This window comes from Petaurus breviceps, unplaced genomic scaffold, assembly GCF_028583685.1.
Source record: "Petaurus breviceps papuanus isolate PSGF00001 unplaced genomic scaffold, PetGlider_PUasm1.0 90667, whole genome shotgun sequence".
NCBI lineage: Eukaryota > Metazoa > Chordata > Mammalia > Diprotodontia > Petauridae > Petaurus > Petaurus breviceps.
In genome coordinates this window covers 7654327-7667427 of record NW_027187302.1, presented here as the reverse complement: position 1 = coordinate 7667427, position 13101 = coordinate 7654327, and the positions used below count along the sequence as shown (strand labels likewise).

At 37.1% G+C, this 13101-nt stretch overlaps 1 protein-coding gene across 14 annotated transcripts in view; it reads right to left on the bottom strand.

Annotated features, from left to right (window-relative positions):
- ANKRD6 (ankyrin repeat domain 6) overlaps positions 1–13101 on the bottom strand; it is a 283323-nt gene that overhangs the window by 216012 nt on the left and 54210 nt on the right. The window contains exon 2 of one of the 14 annotated variants that reach the window (XM_069065134.1): positions 2439–2526. The exons of the other annotated variants lie outside the window; for them this stretch is intronic. The gene's annotated coding sequence lies outside the window, so the exon portion shown is untranslated. The remainder of the gene's footprint in view (positions 1–2438; positions 2527–13101) is intronic. 14 annotated transcript variants of the gene reach the window in all.

Below are 13101 nucleotides of genomic sequence, written 5' to 3'. Positions count from 1 at the left end.
GGGATGAAATGAACAAAGATGAAATGTACCAGGGATGAAAGTCAAATTTTGCATTTAGGTTCAATAGTTTCAAATGCATAGACACTAAAGAAGGGAGACCTTGCGGAAAAAGACACTTGATTTTTAATAAGCTGCAAATCTCAATATATGTTAAGTGTCTTGTGTGAGTCAAAAAGAAAAAAAAATTAAGCCAAAAGCTATCTTAGGTTATCTTAATAGTGGTATGGTACTCAGCACAAAGGAGGTAATAGGACTGACTCACTTCTCATTGGTGAAACCATTTCTGAAGTATTGTGTTTAATTTTGGATTCCACATTTAAGAGGGTTAAGGTTAGAATAAAACAAAGGAAAAGTGTAAAAGATTATGAAATCTTCTGAAGGAAATATAATTTCAGAAGAGAAGACTCAGAGGGAGACATAGCTGTCTTCAATAGACTTCGACCAATGGATAGAAATTATAGGGAAGTATATTCTAGTTTAATATAACTAGAACTTTATATAATATATTTAATAATAATATTTAATATAACTATAACAATTAGACTGCCTCTGAGATACAGAGTAGAAACGACTCCTGTATTAGGTGAGGGACTGGAATAGATAACCTCTAAGATTCTTTCCTACTCCTAAGATTCTATGATTTATCAAGTGCTTCCTATGGTCCCCCTGCCTGTTAATCAAGCAAGCATTTTATATCTGAGACAACACTTTGAGAACAAAGGTATAAAATTTTAGAACTGGAAGTGAAACAATTCACAATTTTAAAAAAATGATTTTTTAAAAATAATCATACAATCTGTGCCATATACAAAGTATACTTTTTTAAGGCTTAAAAGCAGAGACAACTGTGATACCATGAAACATAAATAGTATTATCCCTTGTCTGCTGTTTGAACAATGCTGGCTACTCAAAATTTATTCCCCACTTCTCCACTTCCTCCCTCCCCTCTTCCTCTGTTACCAGCAAAGCTGCTGATATCTGGGTAATTATCTGGGTAATTCACAGTACTTCACATTTGCAAAATGCTTTCCAGTCATTTGGGTTTTATTAATTTTTTATACAGTCAAGTATCACTGCTGATCCAGAAGGTCTCAGGGGTGGGGAGGGTGTTGAGGAGGAGGGACTTTCCACTGGAAGTATATGCATGTTTGTAGGAATGGGATCTGTCCTCTGTTTTTATATCACTGCCAAACAAAGAAGCTAATTACCCACAAGGAAGTTTGATCCTTTGGGGGAAAAGGAAATACGCTAGAACCTGTTCATTAGCGCTCAGAACCACCAATAACAACTAAATCCCTCTTACTTTTGTACCAAAAAGAATAGTCCATTAAAGGGATAAGTGCTCTTCTGATTCTCATTGTGTTTCCTTTACTTTCTTAGAAATATTCGTGGTTTTCCTTCACAATTGAAAACCCTTTGACCCATGTTACCCTCTGGTATTGTTCAGGGCATCAAAGACCTTCAGGACCATCTTTGAAAAGGCCTGCAAACACTGTCTTGAAATCTGCTCTTCATATTATATCAAAGGCATAAAACTGAGATAATACCTGCATGAGGTTGTTGTAAAAAACCCTCTTTAAACACATTATATAAACATGAGATATTACTATTATAATGAGATCCTAAATGGAGGGGGGATGTGGAGGATGAGTCTTTTTGGAAAACTAAAACAAATAGATGCCTAAAACAGTGATCGTATTTTTATTTTCAAAGCCCTCCAACAGGTGTGGGACTTTTTTTTTGACAGCAGATATTAAACACCTACTATATACAAAGTTTTGTTCGACTGGATACCAAAAAATGTGGGATATGCCCCCTTACCTCAAAAAGTCTATAGATTAGTTGGAAAAATACACACACATATACACATATACATACACATACAAACTAAGCTATGCAAGAAAGCATGTAACAAATGCCCAGAGGCCTGATGACTGATAAAATCTTAAATTTTCTAAAATTTTACAAAATTTACAAAATATTTTCTACAGCTCTTGCCCATTTAACCAGTTCTGAATCCATCTAACCATACTATTCTCTAGCCCACATTTCTCCATCTTTTCCACAAAAAAATACCTGATTTTTTCCAAGTCTAAGCAAACTAAATCTACAGCATTTCTCTCATTGTCCAATTATTTAAATTAGTAAATCTACCAATTATTCAACAAAAGAAATAAAGTTAGTCTTGTATGATTTGCTTTTGATGAAGACAGGCTAATCAGCACCCCTGCTTTTTAAGATATGCTCTACCCCTTTAATAATATGCTTTGGAGTTTTCTCAGGAAACCCAAGTCAAGCTTACTAGCCTTTAGCTAGTTCTATTCTCCGCCTTCTTGAACATCAGGGTAACATGTGTCCCTTTCTCAAATATCACTGACAATGTCTCAGCCATCCCATCCACCAAGCAATCAGCATTTATTTTACACTAAGTACGTACCAGGCTGCAGCCAGAAATAAAGACAAAAATGAAACAGCCCCATCTCATCAGGTGATACATGTTCATATACAAAGTATATATAAAGTATCTATAAGAATAAACAAAATGTACAAATTACATGTAAGTATATGCAGAGTATATATAAATACATATCAGTACATGCAAATACATACAAAATATTTCTGAGTGGAGGGCACTAGAAGCTATGAAAATCTATAAAAGATTTGATGTAAAACTCCTTTCTCAAATGTAATGTATTCCTAGGAAGTGTTTTCTTCACTACATACCATGGTGCTTTTCAAAATAAGAAATTCTCCTAAACTTAAGTCAGAGATGGCATTTTCTCAGGTCTCAATTTCAAAGGGGTGGATGGTAGGGCTTTTGGCTATAGAAAGAGAAATAGCTAATAAATCACAGATTAAACAAATAAATCAATTACTGAGAAGATAATCATGATGCTTGGAGAAGTAAGTTTATCACAAAGTCAGCGTAAAAAAAAAGGTGAGCACTCTCTCTAAAGAAAACAAAAACATCAACAGTATATACCCAGGTATCTGATAACTAGGAGAAACCCTGGCAAAATTTTAACACAGTTAAATAAGTGAATGAAAATGGTCTAGTGTCTCTAGGAATCCAAGTAATAGAAAAACAACTAGGAAGATATCTCTAAAGTAATAAGAGGAAGGATGCCTAATGATAATATTTTTTGCTTTAGAATTTGTTTCAATATATTGGCCTAATAATAGTTTTTATCTTATTTTAGTTTTATTTTTTTAAGTTTGCATAATAAATTTACCCATTTAAACAGTGATAGGTATTTTAAATATACCTATATTTATCTGTAGATAGAAAATATGAATTTATACATATTTAGATATGTATAATTGAAAAAGTGTGCTAATATTTTACCCAAGCAAACAACTGCACCCACGCCTTACTTTTCAGACTGTGATTGCCTCCACCTGGTGGCGGTATGTTTAAATTACAGGAGCAGGTCTTCGTAAAATGAATGGAGAGTAGCATCTGGCTAAGCTAAAGTCATGAAAGAACTGTGTTTTATCAATGCCCTCAAATCATTATACTCAGGCAAACCTTAAATCATCACCACAAAAAGGCATTAAATACTGTTCTAGAACCTGTATAATATACACAGGTCAAAAAAAGTTCTTGTTCTCCAAAAACTAGATTATAATAATGGCTAGCATATTTATAGCATTTTATGATTTGTAAAATACTTTTACAAACATTCTCTTCCTTTATCTTCAGAACAACCTTAGGAAGCAGGTGTTATCATTATGCCCATCTTATAGATAAGTAACTGAGGCAGAAAGAAGTTTAAAAAAAAAAAACTTGTCCAGGTCATACAGCTAGCAAGTATCTGAAACAGCATTTGAACTCAGGTTTTAATGACTCCAGGTCACCTAGCTATCCTGACCTGCAGTCTAAGCTTCGGACCCGAACCTATATAAAGCAACTTTTGAAGAAATCTGAAGTATGTGTCAAAGAATTTGCTTGGTACAAGAAGAGATAAAACACAAAGATTAAATAAGTCATAATCTCTGTCCTCAAGAGCTCACAATCTAGTAAGAAGATCTAATATATGCAAATATCTTTAATACAGTAAGACAACTGACAAGGGCATAAGAGAGGTAAAACCCAAGGCTGTTCTAAAGGCTTCTGCTCCTTTTTACAAAAGGCGGGGGCAAGTTTACATAGTAATGGTAGCGTTTGAGCAGAGTAGGATTTTAACAGGACAAAGTGAGGAAGAGGGTGTTCCAGTTAGGAAAGTGTATGAGCAGAAAGATCTGGAACTGGGATAGTACAGGGCATGTACCAGGGAAGGGTACAGAAAACCACTCAATTTGGCTAAGGTTAGAGGAGTGGACAGGAGAAATATGAAATAAGTCTGGGTAAATGAGCTAATTACAGCTTGAAAATAGTCTTGAATTCTAGAATAAGAAGTTTGAATTCTATTCTGCAGGGAACAAGGAAATATTAAAAGGTTTTACATGCAATCACATGATGACAATAAAAATAATGGCTTACATTTATATGTGAAAGACAATATTGTATAGTGGTTAGAGAGATGGCCTTGAAATCATGAAAACCTGGATTCAAGTACAACCTGTCTGATACATACTTGCTAAGTGACCCTGAGCAAGTCATTTAACCTCTAAGTGTAGGAGACATTTCTCTAAGATTACACTGAAGACCTGCACTGATAAAAAGCAATTTCCTCACCTGGGTGTTCGGTCAGATGTGGAATCTGAACCCATGACTCTGAGACCAAAGCTCTATCTACTTTATGATGCTACATCTCACATAAGACCTAGACAAAATGCAAACATTCTATGATTCTAATTTATCAACAGATTTAATATTTGGATGCCAGAGTTCATCTGGTAATAATATCATTCAGTAAACAAAAAGAGCTTACTATATGCCAGGCACTGTGCTCAATTCTGGGTTGCAAAGACAAAACCAAAACTATTCCTGCCTCTAAAGAGTTCATCTCCAACTACCACACACAGATGTATTTATGGAGATAAATAAATACCAAGTTAATCAAAGTGGTTTTAAGAGGAAGAAAGTGCTAATACTGGAGGGAATCAGGAAAGGCCTCATGTAGAAGGTGGTACCTGAAGAAAGCTAGGGATTCTACCAAGTAGAAATAAGAATAGAGTTCATTAAAATATGGGGAATGAGTGGGGGAGGCAGGAATCATTTGTGCAAATATACATATAATATGCTCTACTTTATTTATGGAACATAATCTGAGGAATGTTGTCTTATGATCCTACATTAAGGTGCTGGTAATTTTACAGAAGTGGAAAAAAAAACCAATAAGACACTAAGTAGTTGAATGACTTGTTGGGTGTCACCTAGCAAACTATTAGTGGAACCTATAACATAAATGACTTCTGATTACCCCTTCATGTCGACCATTACTAGCTGCCAATTCTCAAGGTTGAAGCTGAACAACACCGACAGGTGATAATATTCTATCTAACCTATCAGTATCAGTAACATGAGGCATCAGGCTACAAGTTAAAGTCAATGCATCTTACCCGTGAAAGCTATGCATTCAGTGGACAACCCAAGTGAGGGTGGAGGGTGAAATATCAAGAAGGAAACTTAAGAAGACAGAATAGGAAATGAAGTAGGAAAGACCAGGAAAAATCAAGATGTAAAATCAGAGTTTTAAAATAATTTTCAATTGTAAGTTGATAAATTATACAATTCTTGGCTAATGGCTGCCTAAATTAAATAAGGTAGTGGAGGGAGAGGCAGACCTTCCAAAAGGTAGGAAGGAAGGGAAACTTCGATTTTTGTTATTTTGATCGACCAGGTAAAGCTTGGTAATCTCTGATGTAGAGAAACCCTACATAATACAAGGAATGTGTAACCAGTGGAGGATGAAAACACTAACTAAAGCCAATCAGTACTAGAGCAGATGAGAGGCTAAGCAGCAGATAGTGACCTGTCTTCCTTCCTGGCTTCTCATCAGAAAATTCCAGGGCAAAGAATCTCTGTGAGAGAGCAAGGCTAAAGCTTCGGAGCAGGGCAATTAGAGAGTAGATAGGATATAATGAAAAGAGAGCTAGTCAGGAGATGTGCATTCTAGTCCAGGCTCTATGAATTACCACCTGTGTGACCTCAGATGAGTAATTTCATTTCTCTGGGCCTGTTTTCTCATCTATAGAAAGAAGAGATGTAACTAAATGATCTCTAACCTCTCTTCCAGCTCTATAATTCAAATGGCTGTTCTATTTTTTTTTATAATGCCAGCACTACTGAAGTAGAAAGACTTTCTGCAAATGATCTAAAGAATCAACAGGGCTATCAGTACAGTTAGTCCTATTTTTGAAAGAGAAGAGATAGATGATTTGCTTTGGCTTCTAGAGGAAGTCATTGATAGAAGTGAAAAATAATCAAAATTAGGAAGGAGCTAGTCAGTAGTATCACTGCCAATTTTAACTCATTTCATGAATTGCTGGATTGCAGTCTCCAATGTTTATGCAGGTAATCAATAAATTAAATACATTTACATTCCTTTCCTATATGTAACAGGCAAGAGAGAGGGTAAAGAAGGGTTGGCATTTTTTTTTTGCTTTTTTAAAGGGGGAAGGTAGGGCAATTTGGGGTTAAGTGACTTGCCCAAAATCACACGGCTAGTTTTTTTTGTGTGTGTGTTAAGTGTCTGAGGCCAGATTTGAACTCAGGTCCTCCTGACTCCAGGGCCAGTGCTCTATTCACTGAACCACCTAGCCACCCCATGACTTTTTTTTTCAGGGGAAAAAATCACTTCTTGAAATCATAAATTGGTGCAATCTTTTTGGAGGGTAATCTGGCAATACATGACTCACAAAAATCCATTACTGACAATATAATCTAAGCATATTAAAGAGATATCTACCTGTTCATATCATCTATATAGTATGTATATATTTTTGTCCAGAGCTGTGCCATCAACAGCATAATAAACTTTGTTCACTGATGCAGATCTGTAAATAACCTGTAACTTATACTCTTATAAAGTGATTTCCCTATGGGAACTAAGAGGTTATGTGATTTGCCCATGGTCACACATTATGCATGAGAGATAGAGTTTAAACCCTAACTGCCTGACTCCAAGGTTAGTCCTCTCTCCACTATGTCAGAGATATATGGCATTAGAAATGATAGTCACAGGGGCAGCTAGGTGGTGCAGTGAATAGAGCACCAGCCCTGGAGTCAGGAGGACCTGAGTTCAAATTCGAATTCAGACACTTGACACACTAGCCGTGTGACTTTGGGCAAGTCACTTAACCCCAATTGTTCTGCCTTCCCTCCTCCAAAAAGGAAAAAAAAAGAAATGATAGTTTCCAGAACATTGGCATACTAAGAAACAGAATGACAACTTGAATAATAGATTACTAAAGCAACCAAGGCCCCAAAACATGAACTGACTTGCTTAAAGTCATACTTATAGTCACTGGACTAGAACCTGTCATTTAGATATGTGTGTATATTTAATACACATAAAGCATTATATATAAATGGAAAAATCTAGAAGCTAACTGTTCAACAGTTGGTGAATAGCTAAATAAACTTTGGCAGAACAATATGATGGAATACTACAATGCCATTCAAATGATAGACACAAGGAATATAAACAAATTTGGAAAGGCTTATGTTAAGTGATGTGAACTGAAGAAAACACAAGAAAAACCAATACACATACTATTCACAACTATATAATTTCCAAAGGCAAACACAAATACAGAGACAGCTGATGTTCATTCCAACTCTCAAATTTTGCGATTCTGTGAACAAACAAACAGAACAGAAATTGATGCAGAAGGAGAAACTAATACGATGCTATGGTCATACTGTATGTAATATTCATTTCATAGTACTAAGTATAAAGAAGGATAAATGCATGTTTATTTGGTTTTGTTGTTAGATGAGTAAATAACTTTTTAAAAGAGAGAAATAATTATTTTTGGGTGCATTGTGAAGTAGGATGGCAAAAACAAACTAAAGACTTAGAAATATTAATGAATGCATACAAACATAACTGGAAATCTATCTCCATACCTTTGTCCAAACTATCCCCAATACCTCAAATACATCCTTTCTTCACCTCCTTATCTCTTAGTAGTTCTAGTTTCTTACAGAGATCAGCTAAAGAGCCACCTCTTACTGGATTCCCACAGGTGCTAGTACTTTGTAATGTTAATGGGAGCTGAAGAACTTCCCCACCCATTGATAGGCTTCATGTGGAGCACAAGAGAAGCTTGATTAGGGGAGGCTTGTTTTTTAGTAAGGCCCACACCTTTGGTACTTTGTAATTAGGCAGTGGGTCACGAGGTTTGTGATGCCCACTGACTGAGAAGAAGTGGACATATATATATAATCTGAGGTTAGCATTTTGCTTTAGGGCTTACTCATGGGAAGAGTATTCTAGGGATGTTGCCAAATGAGACTTTTTTTTTGTTAATTTCATTTTTCAAATTCTTTATTAACTTCTGATTTACATCATTCATTTCCGCCAGATTTTGAGTTACAAATTTTCTCCCCGTTTTTCCCCTACCCACCACCCAAAATAGCAATCCCACAGGTTATCCCCTCCTCCTATCTGCTCTTTCCCATATCTTCTCCCATACCCCCTTCTACTTTTCCAGTAGGGCATGGTGGATCTCTATGCCCCAGTACCTGTACATCTTATTTCCCAATTAAATGTAAAATAGTATTAATAAAAATTATATATATATATATATATATATATATATATATATTTTTTTTTTAAACACTTGATTTTAAAACTTTGAATTCCAGATTCATTCCCTTCCTCCCTTGTCACCCATCCTTACTGGGAAGATAAGCAGTTCAGTATAGGTTGTACATGTGTAGCTAATGCAAAACATTAACATAGTTGATATATTGTAAAAGACTGACTATATTTCCCTCCCTCCTATCCCACCTCCCACTTGTTCTATTCTCTACTTTGATCCATCCCTTTTGAAAAGTGGGTGCTTCCAACTTCCCTCCCCCCCAGCCTGCCCTCCCTTCCATCACCCCCCATCCTCTTCCCTCCTACTCTCTTGTAGGGTGAGATACCCTATTTAGTGTGTATTTCATTTCCTCCCTGAGCCAAATTCAATGAGAATAAGGTCGACTCATTCCCTTTTGCCTTCCTATTCTTCCCCTTCATTGCAGCCATTTTCCCTTGCCTCTTCTATATGAGATAGTTTACCACATTCTGTCTCTCCCCATTTCTTCTCTTTATATTCCTCTTTCACCTCTTAATTTCACCTTTTAAGAATCATCCCTTCCTATTAAATTGATCCTGTGCCCTCTATGTATACCTGTAAACATATATACACATATGTATTCATATACCCATATACCTTCCGATATAGGCATACACACACACACACACACACACACACACACACACACACACACACACACATATATATATATATTTCTATTCCCTTCAACTATTTTCATACTGAGAAAAGTTTCATCAGTTACAATTATTGTTTTTCCATGTAGGAATGTTAATAGTTCAACTTTGATAAGTTCCTCATGATTTCTTTTCCCTGTTTACCTTCTCATGCTTCTTTTGCTTCTTGTATCTGAATGTCAAAGTTTCTATTCAACTCATGTTTTTTCAGCAAGAATGCTTGAAAGTCCTCTATTCCACTGAATGACCATATTTTTCCCTGAAACACAATACTCAGTTTTGCTGGGTAGGTGATTCTTGGTTTTAATCCCAGTTCCTTTGACCTCCAGAATACCATATTCCAGGCCCTTCGATCCCTCAGTGTAGAAGCTGCCAGATCCTGAGTTATCCTGATTGTGTTTCCACAATATTCAAATTGTTTCTTCCTGGCTGCTTGTAATATTTTCTCCTTTATCTGGGAATTCCAGAAGCTGGCTATAATATTACTAGGAGTTTTCTTTTTGGCATCTTTTTCAGGAGGTGGTCCGTAGATTCTTTCAACCTCTATTTTGCCCTCTGATTCTAAAACATCAGGGCAGTTTTCCTTGAGAATTTCTTGGAGGATAATTTCTAGGTTCTTTCTTTGATCATGGCTTTCAGGTAGTCCAATAATTTTTAAATTGTCTCTCCTGGATCCGTTTTCCAGGTCAGTGGTTTTTCCAATGAGATATTTCACATTGCTTTCTATTCTTTCATTTGTTTGTATCTGTTTAACAGCCTCTTGATTTCTCATAAGTTCATCAGCTTCCATTTGCTACAATCTAATTCTGAAGCAATAATTCTCCTCATTGAGCTTTTGAGATTCTTTTTCCATCTGGCAGATTCGGCTTTTTAAGGCATTCTTCTCCTCATTGCCTTTTTGAACCTCTTTTGCCCTTTGAGTTAGACTATTTTTTAAGGTGTATTTTCCTCAGTCAGGCTGTTGACTCTCATTTAGTAATTTTCTTGCATTGTTCTAATTTCTCTTCCCAATTTTTCCTCCACTTCTCTTATCTGCTTCTTAAGGTCCTCTATGGCCTGTCCTTTGAAGCTTTTAGTGCAGGAGTTCTGACTTCACTGTCTTCCTCCTGTTCCATGCTTTGATCCTTTTTGTCCCCAAAATAGAAGTCTAATGTTGGATTCTTCTGTTTGCTTTGCTTCCTTTGTCCAGTCATGTTGCCACTCAATTACTTGACTTCTGGGCTTTTTGCCACAGTAGGACTCTGCTACTAGACAGGGGAGCTTGGTACCAAATGCTGGGGTTTTCTCAGCTGCTGGAGGTATTAGTTGGGTGCCCTCTCTGAACCCTCCACACACTCTGGCAAGCTGGTCACACACCCCAGGACCTCTACCCTAGACTGCAATCCAGATCCAAGTGGGTTAAAGCAAAAGCTATTACCCCTCAGACTGGTTGCTTGGTCCCCCTACAGTCTGCAGGCTAGGAGCTAAAGCTGCAATGGCTTCTTGCCCTAGGGGCAAAAGCCAATGCACTCCCAACTACTGGGTCCCAAAGTCCACACTGCACTGACCTCTCACTTTGTCCTTAGCATCTATGTGTTGATAATTCTGGACTGCCACAGCTGCTGGTGATATGGAGTCCCTCCAGCAGGCAGCTGGTCAGGCCTGTCCTGGGGCTAAAACCTCGGCATGGAGCTGGGCTTAGCTCCCAGAGCACTGCGCTGGCCGATTCCTGCCAGTCTATCCTCAGCAGAAGGTTAGCTTCTCTGTGTCATTTTGTGGTTTTGGTAGCTCCAAAGTTTGTCCAGAGTCCCCTTTTACATGGATTGTAGGTGGTGAGAGCCGGAGCCGTGTGGAGGCCCTGTTTCTTCTCCACCATCTTGACTCTGCCCCCCAGATGAGACTCTTGGTAGCCATTAAGGAGGTACCCTCACTCCCCTCCCCCTTTGAAAATCCAGATGTTGGTGCTTCTCTCTTTCTGGTAATTGTGTATATATGTAATGGTCAGGCAGTTGGATCTGTCTGTTGATCTGTGATGTATACATTGTTTGGTCAGGCAGTTACAAGCCCTGTCTGTTGGTCTTTATGCTATTATTTCTGCTTGTAATTTAGGTTTGTATTTTCTCTGAAGTTCAGGGTGCTGACTTTTCCCCCTGAACTAAGTGAATGATATATATGTTTGATTAAAGTAAGATTGTTAACCCTTTTTGAGCTGCTTTCATTTAGAAAAGCAGATCAAAGAACTTGTGCTAGCAGCCCTCCTGTGTGCTGGTGCTATTGGTTTTATACCCCCCACAGCAGCTGCAAGTAGCATTGCTGTTACATGCCCTCCCACTTTGAAATAACCTTTGCGTATGTTTTATATTCACTCCTTTATGTAAATTTTGTCTTCCATTATAAAATATAAGTTCCTTGAATAGAGGGACTGTTTCTATTTTGTCTTTAGATTTCCAGAGTCTAGCACAGTGTCTAGTATGCAGTAGGTGCTTCATAAATGCTTGACTACCATGGGTAAATACATGTAGATGTATGCGGACACACATAAATCAAATATATATAAACCAACTAAGAAGAATTTACTAAGAAATACCCACTCTGAGGCACATACTGTGCTAGGCACTGGGGACAAAAAATGAAACAAACCCTCCCCCAAGGAATTTATGACCCACTTTTTATCAGGGGAAATAATATATACACAGATAAGAATATATAAAAGAAAAACAATATAATTTGGGGGTGTGAGAGAACACTAGCACCTGGAGAGATCAGAAAAGGAAACAGTGCTTGATCTGAGTTTGAAGGGAACAAGGGATTCTAAGAAGCAGAAAAGAGAAGGAAGTAAATTTCATGCATGGGAGAGTGGGGTCACGTGCTATGAAAGCACAGAGAAGAAAGATGATGCTATGTATACATACATACATACATACATGCATACATATACACACACATAAATATCCATTCCTAAAGTCCTATTCTGATACCTCATCATTACCTAGAGGTGACCTTGGATTCTGAAAAGCTAATACCAGCAGAAAAACACTGGCAGTTTCTACTTAAGTTGGAAAGGCTTAAAACACAAGATAGATACTGGATAATATATCTGTCATCCAAGGAGCACACTAACCAAGCTTAGAGAATTTTTTAAAAAACTTTTTTGATTCAATACTCTTAATACACATGACCAGATCTAAGCATAAGGAAGATAATATAGCAGTCATATGAGAAGGGGAGACAATGGAGGAGGACATTCCAAAAGACCAGATCAGGGTGGTGGAGGAAGGCCTATACTACTAAGATAGTAGTACTGATAATCAATCAACAAGCATTTATTAAGCATCTACTGTTTGCCAGGAACTGTGCAAGACAGAAAAACAAAAATAAAACCGTTCCTGCCTTCAAGGAGCTTACATTCCACAGGGGATACAGGAAAAGAGGAACGCATACAAGAAATGTTATAAAGGTGCAATCAGAACTTGATGAGTTACAAGATGAGGAGTGAGGGGTAAGTAAATATTGAAGATAACTTCAATTTCTAACATAAGAAACAAAATGAATGATGTTGTCCAAAGAGAGGCATTTGGGATAATATAGCTGGATTTCAGAGGTATTGCCAAAAATCCATTATCTTTGTGGGCAAGACGGAGAAACATAAATGAGACAAATATACTTTTTCAACTGGGTTTGGAATTGGCTGATTAACTGGACCCAAAGGATATTGGACTGATGGATAATATC